General features: G+C 41.4%; 1 protein-coding gene across 2 annotated transcripts in view; it reads left to right on the top strand.

Annotated features, from left to right (window-relative positions):
• Positions 1-6,143: 6,143 nt before the first annotated feature.
• Positions 6,144-20,890, top strand: part of SPDEF (SAM pointed domain containing ETS transcription factor) — a 49,518-nt gene continuing 34,771 nt past the window's right edge. For both annotated transcript variants that reach the window (XM_051996436.1, XM_051996435.1), the window contains exon 1: positions 6,144-6,620. The gene's annotated coding sequence lies outside the window, so the exon portion shown is untranslated. The remainder of the gene's footprint in view (positions 6,621-20,890) is intronic.

The raw sequence follows: 20,890 nt of genomic DNA, 5'->3' as shown, positions 1-20,890 counted from the left end.
GAGCTGGAAGAAGAGTCACAATGGGTTAGCCAGAGGAGTGTTAGATGTACAAAGAAATCGTGACCACTGAGAATAGTGCCCTATTTATGAGTAGATGTCAAGCTTGGAAAGTCTGGGAAATAGTGAACAACTTAATTCTTTATCATTTAATCAAAGGATCAGAGATTTAGAATTAAACAAGACCATCTAATCCAACCCTCTCACTTTATAAATGAGGAAGATATGAGAAGAAAGAAAGGAAGATATAACCAAAACAGAGCTTGTCTCCTAACCAAAGAGTTTTTTTTCTTTTTCTTTTCAGAAATACATCCTAACAATCAGAAACACTCCATAGTGGAATTGCTTGATTTATAGCGAGTATCAGGAGGAGACAGGTTGATCACTTCTCAGGGTTGTTGTAGAGTCTCCCTGTCCATGGATGGGTTGGACCCAAGGGTGTAGCTGGTCAACAATCACATTTCTGAAAAAGAAAAGTATGCATGACACTCTTTTAAATTTGATCCTCATTATTAACATTTCCCCAGTCGCTTTCTTAAATCTAGACAACAAATCAAGTCCTAATTTGTAGCTAATTTCCAAGGCATAAATGTTCCCATGTAAAATTTAATAATTTGCTTTTGACAGCTGGCATGAGCTGGCTCCAGCACACCCCTAGTTGGACTAAATGTCATCTGAGTCCTAAGATTCGGTGACTCCAATTGAATAGATTAGAATCTATTCGGTTCTTTACTCTCCAGGAGTACAAAGCTTGGGTGGGAGTGGGGATGTCAGTGGAAGGGATGGGGTGGGGTCTGGAGCGCTCACCTGCTACCTTCATAAATGGTCTGGCCCAGCTTGGATTTCTCTTGGCTTTTTTCAAAAGGGCTTTCCTCTTGCTAATAGCTCACATTTCTTTATGGTTGAAGGTTTTCCAAGCTGTTTTGGCACAACCACCCTCTGAGTTAGGGAATATAAGTAGCAATTATTATTATCATTATCCTTATTTTACAAGTGAGGTTATTGAGGTTCAGAGGAGGAAATGTCTCACACAGCCAATGTCAGAGTATGGTCTTGAGCTTGAACTCTGAGTTCTTATTCTTAGCCCTGAGCTGCTTCTGCCATTTTGTTCTTGTGGAATCATTTCAGTTGTGACAGACTCTACCTGAACCTGTTTGGGATCTTCTTGGCAAAAATAATAGACTGACATTTTCCTTTTGGTGTCCACACTAGAAGCAAAACTAGGCATAGGCAAAATAGATGGTTAACCAGAGTTCAGTATGCAAGAGGATGGTGATTGAATGAAGGACATTTTTTTCATTTTTCTTTTTATAGACACATTAATATGCACAGATAAAAACATCTTAAAATAGATATTTCTATTGAGAGAGAGACAGAGACAGAGAGGCACAGTACCTAGTATATAATGGACACTTAATAAATGTTTATTGACTTAATGACTAACTAACTGACACACATTTGTAATACCAAAAACTCTGGGCTTTGTGGCAGGTTTGAAAGAAGTATAAGTGGAACGAAGTATAACAAATCAGTACTAGATTAGCAAACTACAGTTCTAACACATGGGCAAGGTTTGATAAATGCTTCTTAATTGAATGCCCAACTGTCACTAACTATAGTAGCTGAGTAAAACTGGACAAATCACCCTATAAGATTTGCAAAGCACTTAGAATGATACCTGGCACTTAAAAAGTGCCTAATAAATGCCTGACTCTCCCTCCTTTGTACCCTCTTTTCTACCTTTCTTCCTTCCTTTTTTCTTTCCTTTCTTCTGATGAAAAGGAAAAGGATTGCAGATTTGGTGATTGGAGATGCAGGTCCAGTGCAAAAGAATTCACAAACCTGAAATCTGTGTGGCAAAAAGGATTGATTGGTACTGAGAAGCCAGATTTGCTAGGAAGACAGACTTCTTAGTCAAAAGGTCCTGTTAGGGAGATAGCAAAGGTTAACACTGAGAAGAGAATATCTTCACAGCAGGCAAAATCCTGTTTTAGGACAAATGCAAAGATATCTGGGCATGCAACCCTAGATATATTGGGGCTTGCTTTGATCTTTGACCCCAATGTGGAGGGCGGGGGGCAACTCCTGAGAGACTAATTTTCAATTCTATTTAAAACTGAATGAGATGACTTAACTGGGAGTTTCCAGTCACTGAGAGTTGTTTGTGGCAATTCAATGGAGGGTGATTGACCAAGATCTCCAATTGAATGAAACCACTTGACTGGGAGTTTGCAGGCTTTTCCCAGGGTCTGGAAGCTCCCCAGAAGGGTATACACATCTGGTCCTCCCAAAAGATCTCAGTTTGTCATTCCCCCCTTGGGCCTCTTTCAGAGGAGAGTTTGGACAGTTTCAGAGTTCACCCCCATCACTTCCTTCCTTCCTTCCTTCCTTCCTTCCTTCCTTCCTTCCTTCCTTCCTTCTTCCCTCCCTCTCTCCCTTCTTCCCTCTTTTCCTCCCTTCCTTTCTTTCTCCCTTCCTTCCTTCTTTCCTTCCTTCCTTCCTTCTTTCCTCCCTCCCTTCCTCCCTCCCTTCCTTCTTTCTTTCCTTCCTTCCTTCCTCCCTTCCTTCTTTCTCCCTTCCTTCCTTCTTTCCTTCCTTCCTTCCTTCCTTCCTTCCTTCCTTCCTTCCTTCCTTCCTAGACAAATGTCAATGTCTTTGGACACCTGGAAGTAGCAAAAGAACATTTAGCTCACAGACCAAACACCAGAAGTCAAAGGGAATAATAGGACTAGGGATAATAGACCCAAGCACTCTTGGTTAGACTCCTGAGACACAGGACCCCATGACAATATCTAAGGGGAAGCCCTTATCAAAACCTATCAGTAGTCATTAAACATTTATTAAGCACTTCCTGTATGCCAGGTATTATGCTAAGTGCTAGAGGTACAAAGAACAGTAAACGCTAGTCTTTGCTGTTAAGAAATTTATAATATAATGAGAATGACAACATGCAAACAACTACGTACCAACAAGCTTTATGCAAGGATAAGTTAGAAATCATTAGTAGAGGAAAGGCACTAGTGTTGAGATTGGAAAAGAGTTCCCATAGAAGGTGGAATTTTAGCTGGGATTTGAAGAAAGTCAGGAAAACCAGGAAACAGAAAATAAGGTTCTGCTAAACTCATTTACCCGGAAGAGTTACCCCTTCTAGGGGGACTGGTTTTTCAAACAAAACAAAGCCTGGAGCCAGAGGAATAAAACTCAAATAGTACAATTTAAGACGTCATTTAGCAGGTGGTAAAGATTTTTTTTTAAGCCACTGTAGATGGTAAATCAATGGATCATGAATTTAAAGCTGGAAAGGACCTCAAAGGACATTTTATAGATGAGGGGACTAAGGCCATGATCTGACAATTAGTGAATTTCAAAAGAATTCAATTGAATGAACATTTTTTTTTAAAAAAACAGCTTGTATGTCAATAGGCAGCTAGGTGGCACAGTGAATAAAATGCTGCACCTGGAGTCAAAAAGACCTCTTTCTGAATTCAGACTTGGCCTTTAAATACTGCTTGTGTCACTGTGCAAGTCATTTCACCCTGTTTATTTCAGTTTCCTCATCTGTCAAATGAGCTGGAGAAGGGAAATGGCAAATCATTCTAATATCTTTGCCAAGAAAATCCCAAATGTGGTCATGAAAAATCAGACAAAACTAAAAAGCAACTAAACAAAAACTATACAGGTACTATACACATTACAAATATTATCACATTTGATTCTCATAATAACTCTATAAAGTAGATGTTATTATGTTCCCAACTTTATAGCTGGTAAAACTGAGGCCTGATGAGGTTTGAATGCCCTCAATTCCTGGTGGTCATGAAGTTAGTGGCAATAAGAGAGTTGTTAAAGTATCTTTTAATCGGCTGCAGGTTTAAAAGTGAAAGAATTCACTTATTCCTGAATTATTAGTTGCAAAATGAAAGTTTATTATTGGATAGAAACCAGTTTCCAAGAGACTGACTTCTATAGTGGCAAAGACCTATTAAGGAAATGGAATTTGGTGCTGAGAATGCTTTTTCAGCAGACAAAAGGGTCCTAGCAAGTTGCTTGGGCCTCTTTTGCAAAGAGCATGTCCAGATACTGCCTTTTTTAAGGGGTCCTGGGGCTTCTGGACTCAGGTTTCCAGGCTTAGATGCTTATCAGTTTTCATCCCAGATCTCCTATTGGAATTAACAACACTTCCAAGGGATGCTTTTTGCTCAGGATTTCTAATTGAATCAAAGGCTCTGGCATCCTGGAAAGATAACTTATCTGGAGGGGGGAGTTGGGGGGGACAGATATGCCTTCCCCAGGAGGGGCTGGGACTCCAAAGGGATCACAGATCAAAAGGAAATAGTTTCTTAAAGGGAGAGGATTTTGATTGCCCCCTGTACCATTTCAATGCTTACTGAACGCCTATTGTGTGTTTAGGGCTGTGCTGAGCTGCAAAGCAATAGAACTTAATGGCCTCAGAGAGATTATAAATTATCTGGTGGAAGAAAGGCTCATATGTGTATGGGACATAAGGAGAGAACAATTAAGAACTAAACTGTACATGGCCTCCTTCCTCAAAGGTAGCTGTAAAAAGTGATGTCAGTGGACAAATAGCTGGACACAAGAGAAGGCAAGGGAAGGTGGTCACTTTTTAAAAATAGTATTTTATTTTCCCCAATACATGCAAAGATAATTGTCAATATTCACCTTTGCAAAATCTTGTGTTCCAAATGTGACACAGGCCCTACCTTCAAGGAACTTTTGTTCTAATGGTACATTTGAAGACTATTGGACTTGAAGACTTGAAAAGGGTTTGAAACAAGTAAGAAGGCAACTAGATAATCTCTAAGGTCCCTCCCAACTCTGAAATTCTATAAATCTCTTTTTCTCTGGCTATTTTACTATGTGAATTTGGACAAGTCATGTAAGATTACTTTCTCTGAACCTCAGTTTTATCATATGTATAATGCAGATTATTGCTATTGTTCAGCCTTTTTTTTTAAATCATGTCAATTCTTCCTGATCCAATTTGGGATTTTTTGGGCAAAGATACTGGAATGGTTTGTCATTTCCATCACCAGCTCCATTTTATAAACTAGGAAACCCAGGCAAAATGGGTGAAGTGGCTTGCCCAGGTATTGGAGGCTAGATTTGAATTTAGGAATTCCTAGCTAGGAAATATTTAATAAAATAAATAAAAACACAATAGAACCCTAATGTTAAATTTTGGTTTTCTACTTTAATATGCAAACTGCAAGGATTCTTATGTACAGTTTACATCTCCCTGCCCCACCCTCAACCCTTTTCTATTTGGGTTTGATTTGGTGTAGAGAATAGGTCACTGGAGTAGTAATCAGGCAAATCTGAATTCAAATCCACTCAGCCACTTATTCTCTGACTTTAAATAAGTCTTGTAACTGCTCTGCACCTTAGTTTCTTCATCTATAAAATGAAGGGGTTTGATATGATGTCTTCTAAAGTCCTTTCCAACTTAGAATATTATGAAATGAGAAGCTGTATGTGAAACGGATTTGTAAACTCAAATGTGCTCTAGAGATGCTGGCTATTATTAACATCCTTTTTGGGTGAGGGAAGAGAGATGGAGTTAGTTTTTGCTTTTTTTTTTTTCAGTAGTCTCAATCTTGACTGACTCCATTTGGGATTTTCTTGGCAAAGATACTGGAGTGGACCCAGTTTGTCAGGCCATCAGAGGTTTAGTTATTCGCTTAAGATCGTACAGCTAGGAAGTATCTGAGTCTGGATTTGAACTCAGTCCTTCCAGAATCCTGGCCCGGTGCTCTATCATTGAGTTGTCAGCTGCCTCGAGAGATGGAATAAGAAGTATCTATTCAACACACACTGTGTGTCCAAGACTGGGCCGGGGCCTGTGCTAGACAGAAAACAACTGTCCTTTTAACGTTCTGCTTTGTTCTGGGCATGGAGATGTAGATAAAGGCCTGGCCCCTGCCTCCAGGGAGCTTGCACAGGGGATGAGGGAGCAGTACAATCTGCAGCCTGTCGGCATGTTAGAGAATGTTCAGCGACAGGTGCCGGGAAGTGGCAGGCCGGGCTCTGTCCTCTGGGAGCTGCTGGCCGTGTGGGAAGGCTCCCTGGAGTCAGTGTTAGGGGAGGGAGGAGGAATCTAGCTCTGCAAGGGTTAAGTTTGTGAGCTATCTCTGTGGTCTGAGGTAAGCAGGGAGAGTATTTGTTCAGGTAAATAAGGAAGGATTACTTATAATGGGAAATCAGGCTCTGACCCAACACTTCATCTCCCGGCTCTGCTGACTTCCTTCCAATACATACCTGCACACCCCCTCTCCCGAGCTGCCCCCCAAACTGAGCACTGCCCCTCTCCGCCCCCGGGGGGCTGGGCAGAGCCCCAGCCTGGAAGGTGAGGAGGCAGGCGGCACCTGGGGACAGCCCTGCCTTGAGCCAGAGCACCTGTTCCTCCTCCTTCCTGCACCCCACAGAAGGCGGCATTGCCCACCGCGCCACGCCCTGGGCCTCCTGCCTCGGCCCCCCATTCCCCCCGTGCCGTCCTCATGCCCGGCTGAGGCAGCCGCACGCCCACGGCTGCCCTCGCCTCCTCTTCGCCCCTAGAACTGGGGCTGCTGCTCCTGAGGACTCCCTGGGCACGGGACAGCTAACGGGTAAGTCTGGCACCAAACGGCACAGATCACCTGCTCTGGGCTCTTCTCCCTCCTGCTGGCTCTCCTGCTCTGGGGGCCCTAGGAAAGAGGGGGAAGAGGGGGTGGTTCCTGGAGGATTCCAGGATATCGGGGGAATTTATTCTGAATTTTCAATCTTAACTTTTAGAGTTCACCTTGGGGCTTTGGAACCTGTTCCCTAAACTTCAGGAGAGGGCACCCTATGCCCACCTGTCCCTCTCTGATAGTCCCACCGCCCACTGCCAAAGGCAGAGAATAGGAAATACTCTAGAAAACCCAGACCCCCAAAGCAGGGACGTGGCAGGCGTCTGATGCCATCCAGACTCAGCGGGGTACTGGCGGAGATCGGGAGCCCTCTCTCTTCCTCTGGTCCTCTCCCCGCACACTGCTTTCTCCTTCTGGGCTTAGGTAGGTGGCAGGTTAGAGAAGTGTCTTGGGCACAGTGAACACCCCAATATGGGGCTGCTGGTGCTCAGTCAGTAAAACACAGACAGTCCTCCTGCTGCCAGGAGGACACTAATGCTCACTTTCTGTGCCTTCTAAACATCCCTCTGAGACTAGACCGTGGGGGAGGGTAACCCCATGTGGAGGGGCTCCAAGGTCTGGGGCCCCACAGATGTTTGGAGTTCTCACTCCTTGGTGACCACAGCTTAGAGCTGGACAGAGGAAGAAAAAGAATATTGGACTGTCTAGGATCCTGCCATGGCAAAGGGGAAAAGCTGGGGAACACAGTGGGGGTGGGAGCAGGAGATGGGGAGTGGGTTTGGGTTCCATGGCAACATGGAAATGGAGGGCAACTGGGGAACAGCTTCGGGGCAAACTGCTTTGCCATGTGGGGTTGTGGGCACTTTTAGGGAAGCGGAGTCTGAGTGCTGGGGACTGTCTGTACATTTTAGTAGGTATTTGCATACAGAGGATTTAGTGAAGAAATACCCCTCTCCCACTTCAAAGCTTAGCTGTAAAAAATAAATCACTTCTTGAAGTTGGAGTGGTGAGGGGGCAAGAGGATAGGGGAGAAAGGGAAAGGAGGGAAAGAAGGAGGGAGGAAAAGGAAGAGGAGAAGAATGGAGGGAAAGTTGAAACTATATCTTCTTTAGTTAGAGTCTTTGTATCCCTGGAGTCTGGCATATAGTAGGTGCTTAATAAATGTCTATTGAATTGAATATCAAGGGAAGGGAATGGAGTGAAGGATGGGGAAGGGAAAGACTCGGGGTAAAGAGACTGGAACCTGTTCTTCTATTAAGATAGTGGGGAGAGACAGACACTAATGGAGGCTTGAGGAACACTGACTTGGGAAAGGGGTCAATCCTTATCTCCAGAAACCGCAGGTAAGAGAATAATGTTGAATCTGGGCTGAAAGTTTCTCCCACTCCAAGTCAAGTGCAGTAAACAAATCCCCTGCAGCTTCCTACCTTAGGCAGGGACCTCCCAAGCTATCTCCCCACCCCACCCCACCTCCCTCACTTCTGTTCTCTTCTCTCCTTCCTAAGCTTCATGACCCTGACTGGGCCTCTGCTCTCATTTCCTGCTGTGCCCCCAATAAACCTTTTTCTATCACCTCCCAATAAACCCCAGCTCCCCAGCACCAGCTGCCCTCTGAGTAACAAAGCAAATAGGCTAGTACAGAACTATCCCCAATCTAGAAGAGATAAATCCTATGGACCCTGGCCTGCCACTGCCTCCCACCTCAGAACGTCAGGGAGGAGGGAATAATCCCGGGGAATCCCAGACAGTAATGGGACCGCAGGCTGGGTCTGACCCTCTTCGACCTTCTCTTCCAGTCAGACCCAGACACGCAGATTTTAGTGGAGGGCTCTACCTTCTAGGCACCTGGGGAAGAAAAGAGAAAAGGAACCAGGAGACAACTCTAGGTCTGGGTTTCGTTAGACCCCCTACAGCTCAGTCAATTAATAAGCAAGTATTTCAAATTTTTATTAACAACTTTCTATGCATATGGTCAGTGCTGTAGTAGGTACCCCAAGAAGTAAATCCTGGAGCCCTGGTCTTGAAATAGTTTATTTGGTTTCAAGTCTTGGCTCTGATATTTATTACTTATGAGGCCACTTAACCATGATAGGACTCAGTTTCCTTATCTATAAAATTAGGGGTTTTGGACTAGATCAGTGGTATTGAACTTACATAGAAACAGAAATCACAAATGCACACATAAATATTCTTGTGGGCTGCTTGTTGACTTGGTTCTCAAATGTGATGTTATCAATGTTTTATTGTATCTTTATTTGTTTTAAAGAAATATTTCCTGATTATGTTTTAATTTGGTTCCTATAATACTTGGGAGTATTGTGAACCTGTTGTAGGCTTGATGTCTCTGAAGTAGATGAATTCTAAGTTCTTTTTCAGGTGATTCAGTGCATAGAGCACCAAGGATGGGAATCAGGAAGACTCCTCTTCCTGAGTTCAAATCTGGCCTCAGATACTAGTTGGGTGACCCTGGGCAAGTCACTTGACCCTGTTTGACTCAGTTTCCTCATTTGTCAAATGATCTATAGAAGTAAATGGTAAACCATTCCAATATTTTTTTTTTTTTTTGCCAAGAACACTTCCCAAATGGGATTAGGGGTATAGTGAATAGAAAGTGCTGGGTCTGAAGTCAGAAGACTTAAATTCAAATTAATCTCAGACATGTATTAGCTATATAACACTGGGTAGGTCGCTTAACCCTGTGTGCCTCAGTTTTCTTATCTGTGAAATAATACCTATCTCCCACGATTGTTGTGGGAATCAAATGACACAATATTTTTAAGATGCTTTGCATAATAACTGGTACATGATAGATGCCTTCCTTAATCTATAATTCTCCAAACCTCAAGTTTTCACAGCTGTAAAACTGATACTAAACCTACCTCATAGAATTATAGATTTAGAGCTAGAAGGGACTTTAAAAGATCATATTGTCCAACTTCCAAATTTTAGGACCAAAGAAACTGAATCCCAAATAGACCTGAGATTTGAATACATGTCCTCTGACTTCATATCCAGGATCCTTAGTGGGTTTTTGTGAGATTCAAATGTGAAAATATGCTGAAAGTTTTCTAATCCTAGAATATTTTGCTTGACTGCACATATTTTTTTTCCCTTCTTCAATTGGAAGAGAGGTAAGAAGAAAAATAAATTAATTGAAAAACTAATTTTTTTAAAGTGTGTAAAGTACTTTGCAAATCTTAAAGTTCTCTATGTGAATATGTATATATATGTATACACACATATACATGCATATACATATATATGTGCATGCATGCTATCAATGATTATCACAAGAGAGGTGTCTGGAGATGCTCAAACATCTCTTCCTCCAGGAGACCTTTCCTGATATTTTCCCTTCCCCTCCACATTTGTTGTTGCTCAGCCTTTTTTCAGTTGTATCTGACTCTTTGTGACCTCATTTTTTGGGTTGTATTGACAAAGATATTAAAGTGGTTTTCCATTTCCCTCTTCAGCTCATTTTACTAATGAGGAAACTGAGGCACACAGAGTAAAGTGAGCTGCCCAGGGTCACACAGCTAGTAAATGAGGCTTGATTTGATGAGTCTTCCTGCCTCCAGTTCCAGTATTCTTTGCTCTGCACTATCTAGCTGCCATCACCTCTAAATCATCTCATGTTAATTTTGTAAACATTTAATGTCCATTTTTAAGTCCATGTTGTCAGCCCCAGTAGAATATAAGTCCAGACCTGAAATGAGCCACTTTTTCAGCTTTGTGTGGGACTAGAAATGACACTGTTAAAAATTGTGTCCCCTTTAGTTTGTCAAATAAACACAGAAACTGTGTCTTCTTTGGTTTACAAAGAAAGAGAGATTTGGGGTCTCCCAGCTCCAGAGAGTCTGGAAAGAAGGCACATCCTCCAGATAGAGATAAGCAGTATCATTCAAGGGCAAATCACCCCCCACTGATCTTTTGAGGAGTCACATCCTTCTTCAGGAAACTCTAAAACCTTCATTTTCATTCAATTGCAGGGGGGGTGGGGGGGGGGTCTGGGTTTGATATTAAGTGGCTTGAAATTCCAAGTATTTAGGTCTGGGGGCAGTGACAACACTGAAGGAATTTCATTCAATTGAAATTTCAATCTCGGATTTCCTATTAAAGGGCAATTTTAAACTCATTTCTTTGCAGAGTCCTGAAGCAGGACTATGCTTTGTCAAGAACCTTCTCTCCTTGTCCTAGCTGCTGCCAGGACCTTTGCCTGCTGTGAAGACATTCTCTTCTCAGTGATAAACCTTTTGTTATTTTTCTTCCAGGACCTTGTCACTCAGAAGTCAGTCTAACTAGCAAAGCTGGCTTCTGCAATAAAACTTCCTTTTTTGCCACTAACATTTCAGGACTTCAACTCTCAACACTAAATGCATCAAAATGATAGGAACCGTTTCTGTTTCAGACATTCAGACACATTGTTGGACTATTTAATTCTTATCATCATCGCTACCTTAGTATCTGGCACAATCTCTTAATTTTGCTGATGAGGAAATTAAGTCCCATTAAGTTTAAATGAATGTTAAATAATAAATGTCAGAGCTAGTAAGGTGCCTAGAAAACCTTGATTGATTAGTCCTATAACCATAAGAGAATCAAAATTGGAAGGAACCAAAGAAATTACCTAGTCCAATTCCCTTAATTTACAGAGAAGGAAACTAAGGACCAAGGAGACATGACTCACTGAACATCAGGCAGTGAATCAGAGGCAATGATGCTTAAAGTCCAAGTCTCCCATAAAAGGTTTCTAATTCCTGCCTTTCTGTGTTGCTTCTTTCACAGCTAACTAAATTCTGAATAGTCCTAAGGAACTAGGCAGCTAGGTGGTACAGTGCACAGAATGCTGGGCCTGGAGTCAAGAAGACTCTGCTTCCTGAGATCAAATCCAGCCTCTGACACTTAATATCTGTGTGACCCTGGACAAGTCACTTAATCCCACGAGCCTCAGTTTCCTCATCTGTAAAATGAACTGGAGAAGGAAATGGCAAACCACTCTGGGATCTTTATCAAAAAAATTGAACAACATTTAAAACTGACTCTGGGCAAGTTACTTAACATATCTGTGTTTATAATCAGAAGATCCAAGAAGAGTTCAAGAAAGAAGTAGGACCTGAGCTGGACGTTGAAGCTGGACACAATGACAAGAGTCTGAGGAGCTAGTCTTGGTGGGAGTGGGGGTCCAAAAAGGAGGAGAGGAATGGAGATTTGGTTCCTTTTTCCTTCTTGGAAATTTAGCCGTGGCAACTACCAGCTCTTTGCCTTAAGCAATACCCCATTCTGAGGCTAGAACCAGTAGCTCATGCTCCTCAACTTTGCGTGGGGATGTGGTGTCATAGGTGCCTTTTATATTTCAGAGGCATTTGCTATTCATTGGATCCCACTGGGGTTTGAGGAAATCTACTCTATCCCATCCTTCTGGGTAGAGTCCTCTAGAGGATTTTGATCTTCTACTATGTACCAGCTGTGGAGAGCCCTGGGACCGAGGCAGATATCTGTCCAGGAATCCCTAGGAAGGACAGGAACCATCATGGTGAAGAGAAGTGGAAGGGGCTCATGGCTCGTCTGTCACTTCTTCTGGAGATAGGACAGGTTTGGCTGTGTAGGGGCTAGGGAGCAAATCCCATTCTGTGCAAGGGACACTGAATTCTGGCAGGCTTACTCCCCTTCCCTATGGACTTCATACCTCTCCCCTCACCCATCCTCTCTCCAATCTCCTCCTGTCCCTTCCCCCACTTACCTGTCGCTTCATCTGTCTCTCCTCCCCAGCCCACTTCATCTGTGCCCTCACCTTACCTCCCTTGTCTCTTCAACTTCACCTCACCTGTCCCCCCATTCCTTCCTTCACACCTCGAGCTTCCTTTCCTATAATCTCAATTTATCATCCACCCCCCCTACTCCCAACCTAGCTGCCAGTCAGGTGGAGCAGCCCTTCCCAAAGCAAACTTTACACAAGGAGATGTTGCCCTGGGCCCTTCCTGACATTTAAGGCAGTTCATTATCTAAACTAGTTTGCATATGTTTCTGCTCAGCCCTTGGGCAGCCCAACCCTGGTGATTCCTTCCCTCCCTGGGATCTGGGTCAGAGCCCAGAATTTTTATCCCATAGCACCCCCAACTCCATTTCTCTAAACAACCTCTCAGGGAGATTTGATGGAAGTCTAGGGAAGGACTTCCTCTGTTTTCCTTAGACTAGAGGGAGGGGGAATTTCCTTCTTGTTCCTGTGACCCCCCCCCCCACCTCAAAATTTCCCCCTTTTCAGGGAATTGCATGTGTCTGTGGTGGAAAAGCTTCTACACCTCTGGAGAATATAGAATCCAGATTTTCCATCCCATCCCATCCCATTTCTGTTCTGCTTTGGAAAGTATGTTCTGTTCAGAAGGCAAAACTACAAGGAATAGTTGAAAAGTGACGGAAGAGCAGATTACTGACCTACGTAAAGAAAAAAAAAGTAACAATTAGAGCTGTCCTTTTTGGACTTGCTGTAGTGGGGATTCCTGTTCAGATATTGTTGTTCACTCATTTCATTCACATTTGATTCTTTGTGATCCGGTTTTTTGGGCTTTCTTGGCAAAGATACTGGAGTGGTTTGCCATTTCTTTCTCCGGCTCATTTTACAGGTGAGGGAACTGAGGCAAATAGGGTGAAGATCACACAACTAGTGAGTGTCAAGCTGGATTTGAACTCAGGACTGCTCTATATAGCAGCCCCTACCTGTTCAGGTATGGGTTAGACTGGTTCTTGAGGTTCCTCCAACTCTGAAATTTTATGATGAATATCACTTTATCCCATCCTATTTCATCTCATTCTCTCCCATATTATTCCTTGATTTGTCCCTTTTCTCTTCTACTTCCACAATGATTACACCCTAATTCCCCACTTCATCCACTTCCCTTTATTTCCATTTTTCTGTCCCATTGTGATGAATGATCTGGAAGATGAGGGGGGAAAAGGGGAAAAGGAGAAAGTGGGAGTCTAAAAGTCAGAAGAAGAATGAAGATGTGGAGACAATGGAAATCATGCCGAATTTGAGTCAGGGGCTATGGGTTCAAATCATGATGTTACTATGTACTGCTTGTGTCAGTGTAAGAAATAATGTCATCTCTATACGTGGGCCTCCATTTCTCACTTGTAGAATGAAGAAGTTGGATTAGATGGCCTCTGAGGTTTCTTCTGGCCCTGGATCTATAATCTTAATTCAGCCTGGGATAGTGGAAAAAAGTCTGGATTTGGAGGCAGAAAACTTGAGATGGGTTCCATTACTTAACTATAGTACTGTGGGATCTCGGGCAAGTGACTCAGACTCTCTGGACCACAGTTCCTTATCAGGGATAAAAGTGTGTGGGGAGGGGCAGGGGGAGTGGCTGGGGTAGCCTTCATGTAAACTAAAGGACAAACTCTTCATATTTCTACTTCGAGAAGTTTTCCCCCTTCCTTCAAGGCCCAGCTTAGGTGGGATTTCTTCTATGATACCCTCCTGATCCCCCAACTAGAGGAGATCCTTTCCTTCCCAATCTTTCCCTATGGCCCTCTAATCTTGTTCTTCATTTTCCTCATGTTAATTCATCTTTAAGTAAGATTCATTGTGTGCCTGATTCATTCTCTCTCTCCCACCTCACTCCATTAAATTATAAATTTCTCAAGGGCAGAGACTATGGGTCCTTTTTCCACCTTTTATTTCTCCCCCATGATCTAATAGAGTGCCTCAAAATACAAAAATAAATTTAAAAAACCAGCCTATCAAGGCACACTTAAGACCTAAATAAACGTAACTGCAAAATGCTATTTAAAGAAATGATTACTTTAATGGAAGAAATGATATTCAGTGCTCATGGTTAAACTGTGCCATAATAATAAAAATGGCAGTACTATTTAAAATAATTTATATCGACTTAGTGAAAAGTCTTACTTGGACTTGGAGTCGAGAAAACCTAGTATCAAATCTAAGACAGTTACTAGCTCTATGACTCTGGACAAGTCATTCTCTGTACCTCAGTTTTCCCATCTGTAAAACATAGTAAGCAGTTAATAAATGATTGTTGCTTGATTGACTGATTGTATGACTGACTGTGAAAAAGGGGATAAGTGTTTCCTCAGGCTTTTCCTAAGTCTTTGAATTTAGAAACTCCAAAGGGGATACTTTATGGAGCTAGACAAAATAATAGCAAAATTCTTTTGGTGATACGAAAATTCAGAATCTCAAAGGAAACAATGAGGGAAAGTAGGAATGGAAGGGAAAAATATACTTAAATGGCTTCCTTGTGAACAAATAGATATATTGATAACTGTCTATGCAGGTTTAGCTCCATGGCTTCCCAAGCCTAGTCCAAGATTCCGTCTTTAATAGAAATTCTGATGGCACAATAGTGGGGGTACCTTACCTGTGAGTTCACTCAGGTTAGAGATGGTCTTCAGGTCTTCCTGACTTTCTCAAATGACCCACAGGCTACGAAGGAATATAAAACTATCACCTAAAAACTGATTTAAAGCCTTATTGAATCTCTTGAGATTTTCAGGCAGTGTTAACTCTCTAGCACTGAAGCAGCAAAAGACAATTACTAAGGGGCTCTATGAAGTAACTAGTGAACTTTTTATAAATATTCACATTTTAAAAGCCAGAACATTTTTTTTCCAGGCACAGATTAAGTCCTATGGAGTCCAGTGAAGGCTTAATGCTCTGGTAGTCAGTAACATACAGGAGAGGAACAATTTCCAAATCCAGGCCATATAAATACTGCTTTCTCTATCAGTAGTCAAGTAAGTTACTTGATCCACTAGATGATGGAGGACTTTCTTTTATTGGTCCTAAAGAGAAAGGTCTCTTTCAAGTTTTAAGAAGTTCCCCTTTTCCCCACTAACAACAATAATAGCTAGCATTTCCACAATGCTTTTTCTTAACCCCATTTGGCAGATGAGGAAACTGAAGCACAAAGTTTAAGTGACTTGCTCAGGATAACATAGATAGCATATATCTGAGACAGGATTTGAACTTGGGTCTTCCTGAGCTCATGTTCAGTGCTCTAACCACTGGGTAACCACTTACATTTAGCATTTAGGGATCAGGTCCTTGTATCCCTCATCCCCAAACATGACTTTGATGATGTTTCAGATTTTGATCAACCAGCATTATGTTTTGAGCACCTCCTGTGTATCAGTTCTGTTCCAGGTGCTGCAGAAGTTTCAAGGTATAAGATATGGTTTTTAATCCGAAGACATTTACAATCTTAGGGGAAACAAGATGTGCAAAGATGAATCACAGATTAATACAGTTAATGGTGGATTGTGTGGTATAGACTACTTCCTGTTGAGCTAGGAATATAGCACCTCTTAAGCATATTGATGGGATAGTGGATAGAGTGCTAGGCCTGAAGTCAGAAAGATTAATTTTCTGAGTTCAAATCTGGTTTCACACAATAACTGGGTAACCTAACCCTGTTTACCTCAGTTTCCTCATCAGTAAAATAAGCTGAAGAAGAAAATGGCAAATTATTCTAGTATCTTTGCCAAGAAAACCCTAAATAGGGTCATAAAGAGCTGGATATGACTGAAACAAGTGAACGTCAAGGGCATCGATATAACACTCCCATGGAAGCAATTTCAAATCAGCTGGATTAGTCCAAGAAGACTTTATGGAATCATAGATTCATAGAATTCCAGAATTGGTATTAGGATATTATATACTATATAATAATATAATAATAATATTATATATCTCTTTTATATATATTATAATATTAGCATATTAGGGGGGCTTACTTGAACAAGAATTCCCTCTAAAGCATCTTTGTTAATTGATCATCCAGCAACATGGTAGCCATGTTGCTCAGGCAATGTCAAGGACAGGGAAGAGATGTTGATTTGAGAATATATATATTATGCTCTTGTAAGTAATAGGTTTAGATAGCTAGGTGGAGATCAGATGCTGAAGAGGCTTTATATACTAGGCAAGACGAGGTTGAATATAGAAGGGGAGTGTAGTCCTCATTTTAGATTAACTAGTGGCCCTGAGTTTGAATCTTCCTTCTGCCATTTACTACCTATGGTACTTTAAATAAGTCATTGATTTCTCTAGGCCTCAGTTTCTCCACCTGTAATATGCAGAGGGTGGACTAAATGAGCTCTTTATGACTTTATGAACTAGGAGCTGAGTTGAGAATGAGAAAGACAGATGGAGGCTTGACTGAATAAGCGAGCATACATTTATTTGGTGTTTACTACGTGCCAGGTTTGATTTTAAGAAAAACTGGTATGGCCCTACTTCCTAACCATCTTGGATGGCAGTCCTGGCTCTGATAGATGAGCTTTCACCTTATCTTTCTAGAAGCTCAAACCTCTGTGACACTTCCTGAGCATAGCCTCCCCATGTTTTCTCCCAGCAGATACCTCCCCACTTCCTTTCTCTCTTTCCCAGCCCCACTTCTCTAGAATATATAAGCTCCTTCAGGGCAGGGACTATTTTGTTTGGTTTTATTTGTCTCAACAGTACTTAGTACAATGTCTGACATGTGGTAAATACTTAATAAATGTTCTCTCTCTCTCTCTCTTTCTTTCCATTCATCTGTTTAATAAATAAAGCTGTCTAAAAAGCAGTTCCAACTGCTAATACCTTCTCTCTGCAAAGTATTGCAAATATTTATAGTATGTATACATACATATATACACAAATATTACTATGTATATAAACAGAAATTTGTGTAAATTTACACATATGCATAACGTAAATGTGGATGTGTGTTCATACATGTGTGTATATGTTAATTCCTTTTATAGCATGTGAGTTCTGTTAAGATAAGGACAATCTTACTTTTGTCTCTACTATTGTGTCTATTGCCCTAGCAATGGCTAATAAATGCTTATGGAATGATTAATTGTCAGTGTGGGAGATTGGATGAGGAAAGTGGGTCATTAAGAGCGTCAGTGGAGGTAATGGGTCATAAAGATGGATCATAAAGTCTTGCCTTTTTGTGTTGTTTTTTTTTTTTAAAAAAGCTTTTACAAAGAAATATTTATTTCAAAGGTATAGCAAGAACTACACAAACACCCCCATACACATACCCCCAACATTTGGATGAGGCAATGGTCTCCCCCGTGGTATGACTGCCGCATTTTCCTATTTTTCTTCATATCCCCATTTTCTACATACTTCTATCTTCTGGGCTTTAGGGACGTGGAACTAAACTTTCTTGTCAGCAAGACTGTAAAGAACTAGGGAGACACGTAGAGGTGAAGAGTTTTCAAGGATGGAAGAGGTCCAAACTTTCCTGTACAGCTCAGGTCCTCCCTGCCACATGGGCCCAGCTACTGCTGGACTCTTTTCTAAGCCCTAAGGTTACTCCTTGCTCCTTGGGGCAGTGATGTTGATGAGGCTCCAGAGCCCAGACTTGGAGCATCCTCCTGACACTTTGAATTGAAAAGTCCAGGAAGGCTCCACGCCTTTCACCAAGTACATGAAAAGGTACTTTATGCGCTCATAGGTCTCTCCCCTGACAGTGTGATCTGCCACTATGAGTGAAAGATCAATGAGAGCTTACAAGAGTGAATGAGAGAAAAGGATCTAGCATCCCATATAGACTCGCAGAATCCCAGCACAGAAAGGGATCTTAGAGATCATTTAGTTCACTATTCTCATTGTGTACACATGGGGAAACTGAGGCCTGGAGAGAAGTGACTTTCTTCAGGTCATTTTGGGAGAAAATTATACCATTTTGTTCCTTATAACAATTCTGTGAGATAGCTGGTAAAAATGTTACTTATCCTCATTTTACAGGAAAATAGACTGTGGTTCTATAGCTAGTAAGTGTTGGAATTAGGACCTGAACCAAATCTAGACTACAAGTCCATTACTTGTTCTACTCTATTATATTATGCTATGCTATTTGTATTATATTATTATATCTTATTACATGATATTACATGGTACCACATTATTTTACATTATAGCGTATCATATTACCTTAATTTTATGGGGCAACTCCATGATATAGTGGATAGAAAGCTGAACCTGTTCAGCCTGAGTTCAAATCCAACTTCAGACACTTATTAGCTGTGTCCCTGAACAAATCACATACTTATAAGCACCTGGTAGGGTTGTTGTTAGGATCAAATAAGATATTTGTAAAATGCTTAACACAATGCCTTACACATAGGATGAAGGGATAAGAATGAAATCTTGAGAAGCCTGAAAAGGATTCAGCCCTAACAAAAACACAGGCTCCTCTAGGGCCTAAACCTCCCACTGATCTAGGGTCTGAACCCTGCAGCTCTTTCCAAGGTTCTGCCTTGCTGTCCAGGAAACTGAGACCCAAGGAGCCTACTCACTCACTCCAAGAATACATGAGTTTCCAGCTGTTTGCCAAGCCCCAAGTCTTTGCAGATCCTTCAGCTGAGTCCTAAACCATGGAAGGAGAGAGAGATAACCCAGAATAAAGAATTTTTTGGTTTAACATTTTATTCCCACTCCTGCTCAATTACATGTAAGCAATTTTTTTTTTACATTTGTTTTTAAAATTTTGAGTTCCAAATTCTATCCCTTCCTTCCTCTCCACCCTCAACCCTCATTGAGAAGGGACATGTGAAGTTATGCAAAATAAAGAATATTTTGGAGGAGGAGCCCCTAAAAAGCCTAACTTCAAATCTCATTATTACAACTAGTACATTTTTAATCAATAATCATCTGTGAAATATTCCTGAGAAGTGGTTATACAGATTTTAATCCCAGTGATTGTGCATCCCTTTGGCAATATGCTGAAGATTCTGAACTCCTCAGAAAACTGTTTTTAAATGCATGAAATAAAATACATAGGCTTCCAAAGGAAACTAATTCTACTCGAACACAGTTATCAATATTTTTAAGTTCAGGTTAAGAACCTCTGCTGTAATTGAAGTCATCTGGTGATGGGGAACTCATTATCTTTTGGAGCACCTCGTTCCACTTTGGGATAATTCTGGTTGTTAGGAAGCATTGCCTCATGATAAGATGGAATCTGTCTCCTTACCTTTGACCTCCTGGAGAGAAAAAAAGATGGTTTCTGAGATTCACAAAGCAATGTTCCCTGTGACCAAACAGCTAATTTTGATCTGGACTCTGTTTTCTCCATTGACTGCCCCATGGTAGGCAGGACCTGGGGAGAAACTAGTAACAAGAACATGGCTAGGGCTCTGGGGCTAGGTCATCTTGGCTCTGTCATTAGTTTGATCTATAATTTTGGAGAAGTCATCCTCTACTTCTGAACTTCCATCTTTCTATCTATAAAATGAGAAAGGTGTACCAGAGTAAGGGGATTTGACCTTTTGGTGTCACAGTCTCACCCACTGGCTGTCTAGTGAAACCTATGGACTTCTGAGAATAATGTTTTTCAATGAAGAAAGTAAAATATGCAGAATTACAAAAGAAATTAGCAATATATTTATGATTACACATACATATATGAGATAAATATAATAGTTACTTATCTACTTGTATAGTTTAAAACTGTACTAAAACCTTTGGGACACCCTGTACAGTAATTTTTTAAAGATAAATTCACAAACTCTAGGGATTAAGAACACCTGGACAACATGATCTCCAGGTGTCTCCAGATCTGGTGCCATGTAATAATAATGATATTAAATATGATAATAATGCCATGGTCATAGGGTACCACCTTTAGAGCAAACTTTGGGGTGGGATTGACTATGGCCTTGGGATTAGGACTAGGATTGAGATTAAGACAGGGCAGGATACCTTAACTCCTATGCTTCATACTCTGAAATCCCATATCATCTCTAGGATTAATATTCATCCATTTCAATTAGATTGTCAGATTTTTTGGCTCCTAATTATTGATTTAATTTCTTCTTCATTGGTAGTAAATCTCTAGGATCTATATCTGGAATGGAATGAAAGGGGTAGAAAACAATGAACCTTTTAAACTCAAGGCCCATAATCAATAACACCCATCTCTAGCAGCCTCTGGGTTTGAAGTCCCAGTTAAACCTTTTGGAGATTTTAGCTTTACTATGGCTGGATTTCCCAGAGAATTGAAGAAAATACTGGCTGTGGAAATGGGAATTATGATAGATAGAAATGGGGATCAGAGGAGACAGAGGGAAATGGGAGAAAGAGACTGAAGGACACTAAGGAGACAAAATTGCTCTGGAGGGGGCAGCTTCTTCAATGAAAGAATGGGAGAAAGGAGACCTGATCTAATTTTGTTTCTTTCAGCCTTTTCCTTTCCTTGCCAGGCAGGGTTAGGGGCTGGAGGAGGGATGGAGCTGTTGGAGCTATT

The sequence above is a fragment of the Antechinus flavipes genome, chromosome 4, assembly GCF_016432865.1.
Source record: "Antechinus flavipes isolate AdamAnt ecotype Samford, QLD, Australia chromosome 4, AdamAnt_v2, whole genome shotgun sequence".
NCBI lineage: Eukaryota > Metazoa > Chordata > Mammalia > Dasyuromorphia > Dasyuridae > Antechinus > Antechinus flavipes.
The sequence above is the reverse complement of the archived record's forward strand: the minus strand, read 5'-3'. Positions and strand labels throughout refer to the sequence as shown.